Source organism: Melanostigma gelatinosum (assembly GCF_949748355.1).
Source record: "Melanostigma gelatinosum genome assembly, chromosome: 18".
Classification (NCBI taxonomy): domain Eukaryota; kingdom Metazoa; phylum Chordata; class Actinopteri; order Perciformes; family Zoarcidae; genus Melanostigma; species Melanostigma gelatinosum.
This window is the reverse complement of record NC_136651.1, coordinates 14152488-14169924: the sequence shown is the minus strand read 5'-3', so window position 1 is coordinate 14169924 and position 17437 is coordinate 14152488.

The window sequence follows — 17437 nt, the reverse complement described above, 5'->3', positions numbered from 1 at the left end:
TTTGCTGTTAAAAAGGCCCATACCAGAACTTCCCCATCTAAATTGAATACAGTCACAATTAATCTTATTGATTACAGGTGTGCTTTACACCTGCTCAAAGCATAAATTACAGTATTCCATGTGGACTTTGAGCTGAGCTCTCTGTATTTACTGTGTGCCCAACAGTAAGGACAGCACAGACTGCTTCTCAGCGCACGGCGTGATTTACATTTGACACCCACCCATGATCAAAAGGCCATATTTCAAACATCCCCTTCTGCTATGGTTTGATTGAATAAAGTGACACCTTCCTAACTAGATAATGACTAAAAACCCAACACCCTGCCAGCAGGATTGCGTGTAACTTCTTTCAGAGATACTCACATTATTCCACAACTTGTCATTCTTTCACTTTATACTTTACTGACTGCATATCTAGATGCTATTCACCGTGCTGCAGTCATTTCAGTCTTTTAACTTAATGCTCTTTCCGTGATAACGTGTCGATTCCTCTTAAAGAGAGAGAGCTGGGACAGACAAAGATTGTGAAGGAAACAATTTCAAAATGACTTGAGATCGTCGACTTGCTCAGGGGTCCTACAAAACTTCAACAACTTCTCATCAAATAGCTTGAGAAGTTTTTGAATTTCACTTTGGAAAAAGTTGTCCATACCCAGTAGACGAGTAACCTCGAAATGATTGAGAAAAAAAAAAAGTGTGGCTGTCCGCAAGACTATGAGAGACTGACAGAAACACAGGGAGGAGGGAAAATAGAAGAGTTGCCAGATAGAACAGACAGGAAAAGGAAGGAAGGAAGACACATCCTAATAGAAAAGACCAGCAAGCAGATGCAGTAGGCAGAGAATAAGGCAAAAAAAGATGCTAAACATGGTGGGAAACATCATTATGTAATAGTGTTGAGGGAAAACAACCAGGCAGACTCACAACCGACAGCCCGGAGATATATCACTGAAATGAGAGTAGTTCATCACATCATTCACGCTGTATTGAAAACAGCGTCTCTGGCAGTGTTATTTGGTAGTAGGACTGTGGCGGCCGGGTTTAACTTCTCACCACCATCAGAGGGAACAATCGGCATAATGGTCGCTTACTGGCAGAGCACTGACGCACGTCTGTGATGCTGCGTGAGATCCGACAGAACGACGGATGCCCGAAGACTTTTGTGGAGGAATTGGAAACGTAATTTTGTAGCAGCTTCGGGAGAAAGATAATACTGAGAACACAGTCGTTCATCAAGTGCAAAAACACCATTTTGTTATTTGTCAGAAGCGCAGCGATACACAGCATTTCATGACAATAAATGCAGACCGGATAAGAACAACTGAATTGTTATGAAACAAACAGATTAAGGCTGTGTTTTGATTTAATAAAGTGATACCTGCCTAGGTACGTATTGAATAACACGCTGCCAGCATGATAGTTTGTAACTTCTTTCAGAGACACTAACATTATGCCACAACTCGCCATTTCTGTTTGTGATGAAACCAGACTACAAATCATTGAAATGCAACAGTAAGATCTAGTTACTATTCAGGCACACACATATTTTATACAATCCTAATGCTGCAATAGCTTTCAACTTCATACTGGTGGCAGAGTCTGAGCCGGAAGCACAAAACAGACTGCGACAGTGATCGCTCTGATGATGAAGCGTCGTGATTTTGAATGCTTGCGCATTACGACTGCTCCAGATAGTCATTTGTCAGACGAAGATTATCAAGTCATCATAATAAAACATTCCAGTGGAGAAAGCACTGTTCGTGCAAACTGTTCATCAGATTTGAAAAAAAATAGGTCACAAGTAGTTTAACGAGGCAAATAGATCTGTCCTTGATTTTGTATTGTCTATGTGTGCGTGTGTGTGCGCGAAAGAAGATGTCAAATATTGAAAAGTTCGCTGCACATAGATCTCTCTGAGTGATATAAATATTTCTATGGTAGAATCACGCACGAGACAAATCCACAGGTACACTTAGGTACCGAAACGTAACCCTTGCCATGACCTTAACATGAACCGAATTCTAACTTAACCCTCGGTCCTTGCCAAAAAATGTTTCACTTACCAAAGATGTCCCCAAATGTGTCCTCACATAGATAGAAGAGTCCACACATGCAGGGACACACACACGCAGATACACCTGCCTTCTTTAACTCTTCCTGATCCTTGTCAGCTCTGCCAATTACAGCCAGAATATCCTCCACAAGGGCCCGTCAGGAGCCTTCGAGAAATGTCACCAGTCAGCTTCACTGTGCTCTCACTTAGAAAGAATCTATTCTACTGTGCTGCCGGACTTCGGTGGCTATAATAATAACATAAGATGCACTAGAAAGAGCTTGCAAGCACTTAAACACCATCCCACAGTTGTGGAATGAAACATCCCGATTCAACTTTTACAGGTGATCTTTCACCTGTTTGCTCATTTTATTTTCCTGCAAAAATATAATAAGTATAGTGGTTAAAAATGGACAGAATTTTTTTTGTCTTTCCTTTTTTTCCATTTGTTTTTTATTTCGATAAAGCAGGCACTTTTGAGTCACACAGTTGCAGGCCATGACTATTTATGTTGCCTTGTTGCATGTCCACCCCTGAGTAATAGACTGGACTCAAACTGCTTCTATTTCCATTCGCATTGTTTATGAGGCAGTTAGTCATGAAGCTCAAGCTCGGGGCAAATATGATTGGGTGAAGTGAGTGATAGCGTTTATCCACATGTAGGGTGACTGCGAGGGAGCGCTCATTTGCCATTGAATCATTGCTCTCACAAGAAAACGTTTTCATTTTCCTGAGACATGAATTTCACTCTGTGCCTTTAAGTGTTTAAGGATTATTAACATTGCTCAAATCCAAGTTATTTCTTCCAAGAAACCCATGTTGACAGCTGAGAGTGGATGTTGGAATGTGAGAATAAAGCTCATTTTGGCTGGGAAACTAGTAAATCGTAAAAAAAATAAAATAAAATAAAGCAAATCTCATTAAAAACTTTTATGACTGAGGTTTGCTCTGATTTGAAATGAACAAGAGTGCTGTGCTGTTTGAAGTTGGAAGTTGGAAGTTTAAATCATTTGTTGACTCCAACTTGCTGTGTGGACTGGTGATGGAAGCAAATAACGAATGAAAGCAAAAGAGCCTGAACCAATAAAGAAAAATGGCAACTAAACAGAGAAAAGATGAAAGATGGCTGGTGAAAGAATAGGACATGCAAGATAGATGAACAATGGAGACACGGCAGCAGGCATAGGATAAAAAGAAACATAGGAAGGGAGGTTTACCTCTTTATTAGTTACTCTATAATATCATCAGTCAACTTCATCTCTTCTTTACTGTGTTGTATCCCTACTAATACTAATAATATATGCAAGTATTTAAGATACACAATATTATCATATGGATATTAACACGATATCAATATTTCATTTTTAAATATCACAGCTATTGTCGTTATCGTTATCTGTGTTCTTGTTTCAGACATATACGTAGGTGCATCTCAACCCGTTCCGCACAACATGATCGGTTGATGCCTTTATTAGCAGTGCGAAGGCTCAGGAAACTCAACCTTGTGTTGGTTCACTTTTCCTCCTTCCTGAGACTCTGCATATGTGTGCTTTCATCAAAGCACATTCAAAATACACCTGTTGTGCTTCCGAGCATGAGCGCGGTATTTTGAATCTGAGTCATATCTGGAGTGGCAAACGGCAGCTTATAATAAACTCCCATTTTTCTGTGAAATCTTCTCCTGCTCAGCGGGAAGAACTTGTCAGAGTCCAGATAGACTCTTTTATTTCCTTCATTTACGAGCTTGGATTCACTGAACTTCAAACCAGGAGAGAGATGAGGAGATGCGGCATTTCAACAGGGAATGGGTAATGGGGAAAAGAAACCTTTCAAATGTTATCTATTTTATGAATCATAATTCACGACTGTCAATAAATGTCACCTTACATGGAAGATAATTTACATACCCTGTATTGTCAATTTGTCGTCATGTATAATATTTTTTATATTGAGAAATGAGTTGAAAGTAAATTTCAGAAAATGATGAGTCCTGAGGGCAATCACACCTGACTTGCAATTTATTAAAATCTCCACTCTCTAACAACAATGAAACATATTAAGCTTATTATATATTGCAGTATATGAGCCCAAAAGTGGAATCATATTCACAACTCATTTGCATACACAGAGATGAATTTCACAACTGAGATGTGAGGATTTATAGGTGCTATGCTTCTGTACTTCAACAATAACACAGCTCATACTTTGTATGAACTATATACTGCTCAGCAAAGAACTGATTTTAATGTGCACTGTGTAGAGTAACATCTACTGCACCATGATGCTGTTCATCCACCAAACGAGTGAAATGTCTCATTTCAATTTATAATTCTGGTATTTCCAACTGCCACCTGAAGGCGGCATACATTACACTCTCGTTTTTGTTGCGAATTAATTGAAACCATAAGTCAGTGAAATGTGAGATGAACGTAAAGTCGGTGAGACTCAAAAGGTTTGCTTACCTCACAGACACTAAAGCCTCAGAGAGCCTGGTCAGGCTGGTCAGCTATGATTCATGGTATCAGTGTTGTTCTACACACCGCCACCCCACAGGTCAGCCAGCCCATTGAGAAAACTCAAGATGACCAGTCCACTCCTGCTGGTAAGACATTTTATTTTGACCTACCATAGAACATCCATAGATTTAAGTATCTTACTCATAATGCTTCAGACCTCAATCTTAAAGTCAAATTGTGAATGCAGTTAATAACCGAACAAATAAAACAATTTAAAAAGTTTAAACTGTCAGAGTCATAAACATAATAACAAGAGAGAGAGTGTTTCAAGCTGATGTTATGGGATTCTGCATTGTCCCAGTAAGTGCCTAACATAGCAGCACTTCATGACTCTCTCTTATCGGTGGGTTCATGCGAGTTTTGCATCAGATAAAATGAAAATATCTAAATTACCCAGACACCCACACACATTCCCCCTTGATGTAAACAACATTTATAAATGGTGATGCAACATTTATAAATTGTGATGCAAACAATGATAATTGTACATACTGTATATATCCTTGTACTAGTATAACACTTCATGGATAAATTGGATAATATCCACAAGCAGGTGTGCTTTCATTTTCTCCGAGCTAACATTGATTCTAAAAGAATAAAATGTGTATGTTTCATTTCACAAAAACAGGAAGTGTAATGTTGAATAGAGCAACTATAATCTTTCCTCACATGCCCAAAATCAAAGATGGTACCGACAAAAAAAATAAGAAAGAAGAAGTGACACGATAGAAAAAGGCAGACGACATATACAGAAGGCAAGTCGTGATATGAGCAGCACAGGAAGATGTGCAGACTCACAGTCAGAGCAGAGATGAGCTGTGAGGTGGAGGGAACAGAGAAGGGCAGGGAGACAGAGATGCCGGCAGAGTAACTGGTACAGAGACATGGAGAAGAGAAGCCAGACAGGGAAACAACTTTAAAGCAATGAGCTTATAACTTCTCTTCTGGGAGTGTGTGTGTGTGTGAGAGAGAGAGAGAGAGACGGTGGATTGCATTAAGGTTTCAAGAAGAGCAGAGCTGAGAAGGCAGATCCCCCAAGATCCCCCTGTTTTTCAATTTTCACCATTCCTGTTGTCCTTTGCCATAACCTAAGCTGACACAAAAAAAAATTAAGTTTAGTTCAGGAAATACATCATGGTTGGGCTTAAAATAAGTATGTAAGCAAAGGAAAAGTTATAGAAAAACAGAGTACAAGTGCAGACGGATAATAGGTTTCAGTATTTTGGGCTGACTTTTTTCAAACATTCTCACACACACACACACAAAGTTCAAAGATAGCATTACAATCTATCAGAAATAGATTGCAATGCTGAGGTCAGGTCCTGTCTGTGCCTCCTCATCAGCTTGTTAAATCTGACTCTGAAACACATTCAGCATTTCAACAACTTATGATAATTAGGCTTTCCTGCTGCCAACTGCCAACCCTGACTGACATTATTGCAATTCTGAACTCGCTTAATTGGAAACAGAGAGCACATGGGACACTTAATGTGTTATTTGAAATGTTCTTTTGACACAACAGCAATTTAAAAGAAGTCGGCTTCCATTGCAAAAAAAAATATGGATGTATGAATTCATAGGACCAAAGTTTCTGTTCAGTGAGTTAAGGATTTTCAGAGAAGTAAGAGCTCTCTGGATAGGGTTTAACAGCTATGAACCCAATACGAAGAATTGTGTTGAAGTATCATTAATCTCTTGCATTTTTTCTTCTGTGTGCTGCTTTACTTGTTTGTGTTTATTTCTGTGTTTTGCAGCATATGCAAATCAGGACACCAATATACTGTTGTGAATAGAACTTATTTTTTGGTACGCGAGTTGTGTTTGCCGACAGTGATCGTTAGATTATCTTTTCTACGCAGATCATACGGATAAAGTATGAACTTTGAAATCATTCAGAAATGTCCCGGCCCTCAGCATGCATATTCATATATTATTAAGGAACAGAGGGCAGAGAGAGCATCATCTTATTATGGCCAAAGGATGATTTATCCTTACATGCTCTGAAGAACTGATGAGTACTGACTGAGTGAGAGTAAAAGAGAGTAATGCATTTTCTCTGCTCAGCTTGATTTCAGATTTCTTCTCTATTGATCAGACGACTAGACAAAGAACAGCTGGCATTCATACACACCTGAAGCCGACATTTAATTCTAGCAGGAGAAAGAGAAAACTGCAAAGTATAATATATAACTTAGACATGAAACACGACATTTGATGCAAGCTCATTTTCTAACATTGACTTAAGTTACTATTTCTACCTAAAATTATTTCTATAAAACAGCTACAAAACAGATACAAAATAATGAATGAATAATTATTCAAAGTGCCTTTCATTGCATGTATTTCTGTTACTGCACCAACCCTACTAAAATACATTTAGTTGTATTGGTAGATAGTTATTTCTATTTAATGATAGGGATGCAAAATACAACATTTCCTAACAAAAGAAGAAAAAAATCCATGACAGGATAAGCATATTGTGGATTTATTGACCGTATGCATTTGAACGTATGCATTTGAACGTATGCATTTGACCGTATGCATTTGAACGTATGCATTTGACCGTATGCATTTGACCGTATGCATTTGACCGTATGCATTTGACCGTATGCATTTGACCGTATGCATTTGAACGTATGCATTTGACCGTATGCATTTGACCGTATGCATTTGAACGTATGCATTTGACCGTATGCATTTGAACGTATGCATTTGACCGTATGCATTTGACCGTATGCATTTGAACGTATGCATTTGACCGTATGCATTTGAACGTATGCATTTGAACGTACGCATTTGACCGTACGCATTTGAACGTATGAATTTGAACGTATGCATTTGACCGTATGCATTTGACCGTACGCATTTGCATACATGCAAGCACACATCCCCATGCAAACACCTGTTCTGTGAGCCACTGCTTTGCAGGACAACCATGTGTGAAAACGTAACAAAGGGCTGCAGGCTGCATGCCTTGGCTATAGAATGAATGATGTTGACCATGTTCACCGCTGTAGTTTCTTGTGTTGGCATGCCAACATTTGATAATTAGCTCTAAACACAAGGTGCAGCTGAGGCTGATGGGACTGTCATTAGTTTTGCAGGTGTTTGGTCATGAACCAAGTACTGGATAAATTAACATTTTTACCAGATGATGACACTCGATAAAACAATAAGGGTTTACCAAGGTTAATACAATTACTTCTGATGAAGGCAACGCTGAACTTCTTCCAATACATTTTGAGATATTTAATTCAGAGCCAAAATGTGAATCCCTTCATAAGCTTTACCAGTAATTTTGTGTGGTTAATTTAACCGCAGACCTGTGGAAACACGTTGCTGAGGGACTTAGCGAGACTGACATAACCAATACGGCAACTCTTATTCCAACCCCAACTTAATCATACTTGTAATTTAGCCTCTAAAACAAAGGTTTTGACTGTAGAATGTGGTAGTTTTATCTTTTGGGGACTCAAGATGGGAGGTGAGTTCCCACAATGTCCCCCTATGTGAATGTGTCCGCATAAACACACACTTCGGTAGACACAAACAGCCACACAGTGATTGTCCACCTGTCAGCAGCTCTGGGCCTCATACTGAGAACTTCATTCCACTTTTGAATATGTCAGCAGCATTATGCCAATCACTGTCAACAGCGATGGGTATGTGTGGTTATTAGTATGCCACTGAGTGGGTGAGTGTATCTGTGTGTGTGTGTGTGTGTGTGTGTGTGTGTGTGTGTGTGTGTGTGTGTGTGTGTGTGTGTGTGTGTGCAGTTGTTTGCTGGTAGACCTGTGTGAGCAATGTGTGCTTGCATAATGCTTTGAACAAGATCAGTACACATTTTAATGTGTACTGGAGAGCAGAGTAAGTAATCGTTAGAACTCACAAATTAGCAGTTTGTGTTATGGGACAAACAATAAATGTCAGTTATAAGGGGGATATTGGACTGTTCTTAATGTGTAACGTACAATTAGATGCAGTATGTAAAGCAAATCTCAAGTTCAATTCCAGTTCACCTCATTCCAAACTTATGTTCTTCTCTCTGAGTTCATAGCAATATGTGTCAAGGCACCAATATTGAGCCACAGCTGTTGAGAGCAAGCAGTTCTTCTTCTGAGTACACATTTTGTCTGTGTGCTGTCTGTGCTTGTGTGCGTGTGCACATGGATGGTTCGGATGTGCTCATCCCCCTCACTCCAAGCATGATGGCGTTTTAACGATTCTGGCAGATGTTGTTGTTGTTTTTGCTGAGAATGAACTCACTTAAGTGTGAGATGGTGATCTGGTGAAATTACCTACCTTTCCCCTTCAAGGGCAAATTTGAATGTTGCTGTAAATCAGCAACGGGCTCGTTTGTAAGAATGATCTCTCTTCTGATGGGGAGAGAGCTGACAGGTTGGGCTATTAATTAATCTGCTGTCCAGAGGTTTGTTGTGAGCAATTAAATGCATTAAATGTATCTTTATTTCCATCTTATTAGTGTGGTGCTAAATTCAGAATTTAGAGGATTGAATGTGTTGTCCAACAATTTCCGAAAAAACAATGCCTAGCTTGATAGAAAAAGAATCCCTCTCTATCATCCCGACCCACTGAAAGTGTGGGGTGGTGTTTCGGGGGATAGGTAAAGAGCATGTTGGCCCCAGTGAGAGTGTGCAGTCGGTTCTCGCTCGCAGGTCAAACGCTGCCACTTTGTCTCGTGCAGCCGAGGCTCAAGAGCATGCAGGCCACAGCAGGATGAAAGGTGCCTTGGGCTGCTTTAATTCAAAATCCGTTACCTTCCCACAGGTTTGTGGAAGATGTGGATGTGTTCATTTGTGCTTTAGAATTGGCTTGGCATGAAACAATCAGAACATACCATTCATCACATGTTTGTGAGAACACTGCTTTATTGTCATTAACACGGTCCCTCTCTTCATTCACATGCTTGCACCACTTTCCCGTTCACCCTCGGGTAAACGCTGATGGCTCTGTCAGCACTTTGACCGGTGTTAGCGCTGTTAGCACCGTAAGCTGCTAGCACCGTAAGCTGCTAGCCACCGGCTCAGGTGTCTCCATGTTGAGGACCATATAGAAGCAATATACATGCTCTAAATTCCATATTGAGCCTTTTTAAATCATTCAGTCACATGCTGTTCACCATGACTGCAGAAAACCATTTCAGTTTAGCATCTTGACCTTGCAAGTATACAACTAGCAGTGTGAAGAAAGCACACCACTGTACTGATTACTATAAACATACAAAAACTCACATTTAATTGTATCACAGGCAGGCAGAGTGAAATGATGAAACGATAGATGATAAGACAGAAACTGACTGTAAGAGAAAGACACAGATTTGCCAAGGAATCTGGAGGAGAGGAGAGAAAAATGGACTCTAAATGCTGCGACACAACGAAACAAAGTAGAAGAGTGCGATGGAGGAATAAAACAGAGAAAGATGGATTGACTGATACATTGAGTAATAGGCTCTGTATAACTATGACTACTGTTTAAAGGTCTTGCTCGATGAGTTGGCCTTGTGAGACAAACAGGAAATAAAAGACAATGGACAAGGGAAGAAATATGTTGAATAAAGTCTTCCAAAAAAATAGGCTATGTAAGTATTTGTCCATCTAATTCTATACAGACATTAAAACATTTACTTCAATATAAAGTAAATCAGGAAGTCATTGTCGGTGTAGCTTTTGAAGCTTGTACTTCCATACATCTCGAAAAAAAAACATCTTGAGAAATTCTTCCTGGAGCTGATGAGGAAAGCGGGTTGAGCTACTTGGTAGAATCCAAGATGTATACACACTGAATACTGTGTGTGTTAGGTAAGATGTATGCATGTTTGTTGTAATATATATGAGATCCTGATTTTATAATTTAAGGAACTTAAATTTGACCCGTTTTGACATTTGACAGCAGTATAAATACCCTAAAGGTCATTCTTTTACCCTGAAATTTGATGACTTTTCCTAAAGTGACCCAAAATACATAAAAATTAAAATGTTATACTTTTGTACAGGTGCTACAAATGTTTGTACACTGAGGCTGTTTCAGGTCAAATTTGACCCGTATCTATTGAAATGGATTTTTGGATCTACTAGTGTGGGTCAAATCAAGGAAAATGGTGGTTTTAGGGAATCTTGAAACTGTACAGGCCATGTTTGTGTGTATTCTTTATGGGGCAGTGGTGACAGAGTTCAAGGGGGACCTCGACACAAGAACATTCAATGTTTTATTAAATCTGAACACAATCTTTTCCTTTCCTTAACCATGCCATAGTGGCACAGTTGTTGTACAAATGTCACTAAAAGCAATCCAGGAATTCTGTAGAATCATCCAATATTGTTGGCCATAAGTTCATGTCTAAACATAGAGTTGGAGCAGCTCCAACGGAGGAGTTTGGGGGTTTAGGACCTTGCTCAAGGGCCCCTCAACAGTAATAGTTACAGGACAGGGTAAGTGGTGCATTGGCTTTCCCCATCCAGATGTATCTTTGCCTCTGCAAGCCACTTCTGTCCCTCGTGCAACTGACATAAATAAAGTCAATGCATCATTGAAAACCTGCAAAATTGCAATTGAGCCCTGGTGTGGTCTATTGCCTTGCTAAATATTTGTTGTTCCTAAGCATCGCTCAGTTTCACCAGCCTCTGTTCCGTGTTGGCCAGTAACTGTACGACCAGTTTGTGTGTACTTATATGAGAGCAGCTGCAGATAGTTTTATTTCAACTGGCATTGTTTTGGGAATATGTTCCCCCTTTTAGTGGAATAATGGATTAATACATCCACCACAACTCCCAATCTCTGCACCGTGACTACGAGGTAAACCTCTTGTTTATACCAACAAGCTTTAAAAAAAAAAAAAAAAAAGATCTCCTCAAATCTGGCACACTTTACTACAGCTGGCAGAGGATTCTGTTTAAACCCTGCGGCTGACAGAGAACTGCGTTTGGACCTTTCTGTCGTCTGGCTCCCACCCATAGCATTTGCTACAGCGAAACACGGGTCTGCCATAAAATATGTGTGCAGCTTTTTCCAATTGATTGTTTTTCTTTTTCAGTGTCAGGCCGTTACTCTTCAGGTGGAATAATGATTGGTACTAAGATGGACTTCTACATCGTGAAATACTGCAATATTTTAACGGTGTTTTCGAACAACATTTTAAGAGTTCATGAAATACTTTCAAAGGATTTTCCACTGGAGGTAAAATAACATGTAATTCCCAGGATAATAGTGTTATTTTAGCCTCATAAAGGGGGATTAAGGGACTAGAGCCTGCTGAGATTTCCAATGAGAGATTATAATGGATGTACTGTAGTGCACGAACACAACACCGTCTCTACAGCTACAATCCTCTCTGTGTGCTTGTATGTGTGTTGCCACATCAATTGATCACACACGCACACAGGAGTAGCTGCCATAATAGGATGCAATACCTTCCCATCTGTGTTTGTGTTCATTAAATAGCTGCCAGCTTTTACATAGGGCAGTGGCAGTGTGAGGATGGAAGTGGCTGGGTAGTGGAATGAATTAATTTAAAAAGGAAAGGCATGTCAGGAATCACCTGGGAAATCATAGATTATATAAAGTTACCTGCTTATTCCTCCTGGAGGAAAGTAAAACATTACAGCCAGTATTAACTGGCTGGATGAAGGAATTGGACACGGAGAAACAGACAGTGAGTCAGAGACATGTAGGGACGCAGACAGGGTACCCTTATACAAACACCACAAATCAAAGCATGAACTAAGCTCACGGGTTATTCCTCTGGGATGAAACTTCTATACACATTATATAACAAGCTTGGTGATGGACTGAGTGATGGTGAGAGAATGAAAACAGAAAGTTGAATCATGAACTAGATGAAGCTCTGTTTGAGGTAGGCCCAGGTTGAAGCTCCATTTTCTGGTTTCTTCTGCACATAACGTTTGGCCGTAATGAGAAACTAGTGAATCCAAGAAATTAGTTTTTTGTATGGTACGTAAGATATAGAAAGCAAGCTCAGGTGGTCAGATGTTTCCCTCAGGTAGTCCCGGGTTGTTTGTCTTTGCCCTCAGCTGGGAGAGCTCCAGGCTTAGCAACTGGTCCATTCTTTCCTCTGTAAAGCACTGAGGTCTGCAGATGGGTCGGGATGCAGCTGGATTTGAACTGCCAGGTGGGGCGATGATGAAAGGATCAGACTACAGATGGCAGACGTCACTTAGATTCAGAGTCAGACAGCATGGTGGGGGCAGGCAGAGGACAATGGTGATGAGAATGACAGTTCTATCAACACGAGATGGCAAACAGACTGCAATTCCAGCAAAGACATGACCTGTAATGTCTCAAATAAGTAAGGAAATGGCTAAATGACAAGGCTGAGAGGGAGACCAAAATGTAGGTGATGAGTTTGTCCTCCTTTAACCTCGGCTGAGCATCGTAGTATTAGTCAGAGGGTTTGATTATCGTCACAGACGCAGGCAGAAGATAGAGAATAGGGAACAATTTTGTCAAGACAGTCGTGGGGCATGATATATAACAGGGCACAAATAGATGAAGAAGCCAAAAGTTGGGACCTGTCAACTTGGTGCTAGTTGCTTTAAATTCAGTGTCATACAGGTATAGAATGCATCTAATCAGTTGTGGGCAAAGTTTTAAAAGGACTGATCTTTCTTCATGCACTTCCCCTTTGTTGATATGTGGATTGGTAACAGATCAGTTCCCAGTCCTTAAAAAGCTATACCATCTGCAGTGGGATTATAATGCCTGGTGTAAAGTGAGCACCCAGAGAACTCATCACAATATTGAGTTTGCACATAGACACTGATTTCATTTTGCCTCTGTGTATTCAGTTAAATCAAGCCCACGATGTTATAGTTTCATCATTATCTTGACAGTTTGTTTTCTTCTTTTTCCATTGGTTTCTCTGCTTCCGTCTCATGTATTCATCTCCACAGCTATGGAAGGTACAAAATGTACCTGTAGATGTGTCTATGTGAATGATATTGATGAAACTAATTGAAAAGACAAGCATACACAGAGTCAGGCAAACCACAGCATAACTGCATACTGGCAATGAGTCAGTTACCATAATCAACATATCCCCTGAGAAACTCTCTCGCAGACTTACACCATCAACAGTGGGGGAGTGGATTTTGCCTCTGATTTCTGCTTCTTGATGAACTTTTTTTTTGCGCCGTTTCCCTGAGAAAGGGCAATGCTATTTTCGGTCCTTACTTGGAATGAAATGAAGAGACTGCGTTAAATTACAAGCTGAAGACCATTTGTGATGATTGCCTGTCATGTTTACCCAAACCTCAAATGACCTATTGATGACAGCTGGTTGGATATTTTAAGTAAAATGTTTGGAATGGAATTGAAAGCACTTTGAAGAGTTCGGGCAGTGCGTGCTCATGATTATTCTCATTGGCTGAGATTTGATTGGCCAAGTACCAGGAGAGCTTTTCCTGACAGCTATTATGGGGCCTGTATGTGTTGACCAAACAATTAACATGTGACTGCTTATCACAGCATAGTTCTTACAGACACGTTTGCTGTGTCCGAGTTTGGCCCATTTTTGCTTCCTCATAGTGCAAACCTGTGTGGTGACGAGTGAGTTGCATCTATGTTTTGGTTGGAGCTATGAGGAGGCAACAGTGGGACACTAATATCGTGTATTTCGCTAAGTTCAGCAGAAACTATGAGCATTTGGAGCACAGCATAACATAGCCCTGCTACCCCCCCTTCACTTTAACCAGCAGCAGTTGGAAAGACACAGGAACATAGCTTAGGTTGTCGACATGGACTCGTGATGTCACCCATTGGTTTTTGGACTGCGTTTTTTTGCAACCAGTGAACAGACGTGACCATATTTGGACTGCAGAGAAGTGACGTAGATATGCCGTATACATCTCTGGTAGCGGTAGCAACCCGTCAATTACGATGTAGCCCTGACCTAAAGCATACCCTGCTTTATAGTCTATTTTATTTTAAATGGGATCAAAATGTACTCAATGAACATCATGCGGTATTGAAGAATACTTGAAACTGGTGATTGAAACCAAAAACTCATGTTTACTGAGGTAATTAATGAAGTGGGAAGTAGACTCTCAGGCTTCCATACAATCTGACTATATTTTGCAATCAGAGGAGTCGCCCCCTGATGGCCATTACAGAGAATACAATTTTAAGGCACTTTCACATTGGCTCCATTTATCAGAAGCGAAGGTTGCCGCCTGGTCGCGATGAGTTGTTTTGTATTTATTGACCGACAAATGACATGTTGGATTTAGCGCCGGGACGCTGTCGGCACAGGTTGCTGATGTAGGCAACTTTTTAAAAAATGCCAGAATGTGTCATATTGACAAATGCCTTCAGGGCATTAATATGTTATACTGTCAGGCCTAAAGATGGTTAACACTGGTTTATGGTCATTTTTGCACTTGCTTTCTGCTCATCATATGTTGTATGGAAAGGTTGCAAATGTGCTGCTTTAGTGTAATTTTAACAGCTTTGAACACAGAGAAAAACAAAAATAAAACTATGCTGGACTCATTGTTCACATTTTTAAAGATGCATCGACAAATTTGTAAAATTGTCTTGTTTCTCCAAAATGCATTCACATTCATGCAGAGTGTTCATATTCTTATATTAATTGCCTCGGGCTATGGAACACCATTTTATGGAAATAAATTGTTTTTTTTCTGCAGACAGGGTTTAAAGTACCTTGAGTATAATGAGGAGAAATGAATGACAAATTCATATCCATTCATGTTCCTTCTTCAAAATTAGACATTAATTGCCAATTACGTGTGACAGTACTTTCTCACAGTCTCCAAATCTTCTCATTGTGCAAAATGGTTTCTATGCAAAATGGTTTTATCCCTTAAATGAGAAAGCTCAGTGCCCAAATGTGACTCATCCGATCCCCGACTGAAACCTGAGCTGAACTCCTCCGCAAATACAGCATATATGTTTGCTCACACACACAGCGACAACAATTCATATCGGGCCTTTGATTCATTAAGACTTGATGCTTTGTGATGGCTCATCTCTCAGAGAGTACAGGGGAAAGGAGGAGAGACAACAAGCGAGAGAAAGAGGAGCAAAGATGAACACAAAACAGGAGACTAAAGTCAAAGTTAGCTGTAATTAGCTCGCTTTCTCTTGTTTTTTGTGTTTTTCTTGGGTAATTGTTATGAAAGAAACTTTTTTCCCACGTTAAAAGTAGAAAATACATTTCAGACAGTAGAAGAACATGTGAATCCTTATGTGTTGTTGTGGAAACTTCTGTGCCACGGACATCAATGAGTCACATCGATGTGACACCCATAATTACATCAAAGAGCAGCCTCGTGGACATTTTTGCAAAAATGGGACATTGTTCTCTCACATCGCTCCCTTTCTCCCTCTTTATCTCCCTTTTTCTCCTCAATTCAACCCTCGTTGTGTAATGAATGATAATTCCTGATAATTACATCTGTTTTGTACAGTCAGCACACACAGCTGGACACAGAGGACAAAGCCATACATTTGTGGTTTCTGGCTCACTCTCTTGCTCCCTTCATCACATCCCATTGGTTACAAACGGGGGACCGACAGAGCAACAAATCAAAGTTCTGCTCTTGGCCAGAGAGGAGATGTTGTTGCTGGGTGCGGAGCCTTCCATCTCCTGCTGGACCTCTGACTGCAGGTCGAAGGTGTTAGCGAAGCCGGATCTCAGTCTGTCCACGGCGGGCTCATTGCTGCCGGGGCCCCGCTAGAGGAGTCACTGGTGGACATGTGCACCAGTACATTGTTTCTTCAGATTTCGGGGGGAATAGGACTCGATGACAGGCATTAAGTATACCAATGTAGATATAGCCAATCTTCTTGCTGGTGGTCTTGTTTGCTTATTTTGGTCAAAAAGAGGCATCAGTTATTAATTGAGACTGTTTCATAACCAGTTAAACGTTCCTTTAGTTACTCTAACACAGTCCAGTGTGGGGCACTAGGGGGTAATAATATGTTGGACACCTACACCCTTTCTTTAGTAACAGAAGGAGAAGAGAGAGAGAGATGGGAGGAAAAAGGACGGACAGAAGGGAGGCGAAAGAGAGACTGAAGCTGAAGCCTTGAATATGTAATGGGTTTATGATGGATGGATGTCCTACAACCACATCAACTGTGTGTTACTTATGCATGTCATTAAGTCACTCCATAGAGAGAAGTCAAACTGTGGAGCAAAGCATAAACACTTATGGTGAATGATAGATGGACACTCTGGCAGGTAAATATGCAGGCAGGGAGACAGACACATAAATATGCTGGCAGACAGAAAAGCGGTGACATAATGAGGCAGACAGGGAAATTAAGTCTGACAGTGCAGAGTTGCACGGATCAACCATTTACAAACAGGCAAAGACCTCATATCATCCATTAAAGGTACAATGTGTAAAATCCGGCCACATGCGCCAAACAAATGTATACTGAGATCATGCAATCTAAATTTACAGTCATCAAATGTAATAAAAAAATCAACGGTAAAAAAAGAGCAAACTGCTATCGAACAGCAGGGCAAGACTATGCAAAATGCTGAAACTCAGAGCCCAGCCTATTGGCATTCTGAGGGTGTCTGAGTCTGATACAGATGCACAAGACACCCTTCATCCCCTGTATGTGACGAAGGGGGCTTTCAAGTTACTGAAATGTAAAAGGATGCACCTAAATGTTTCTCAGACTAAGTACAAATACACTTAATTGCTCATTCCGAGTACCGATATGCGTACTTAATAATACCATTACAGTTCTAACAAGGACTTTGAAATCAGGTTGTATTTGCGTCAGGTAATTATTTTCTGACAAATTAAACAAATTTAATTCTGAAAAATAACAACCTTTTACCATTTAACTTTGTATT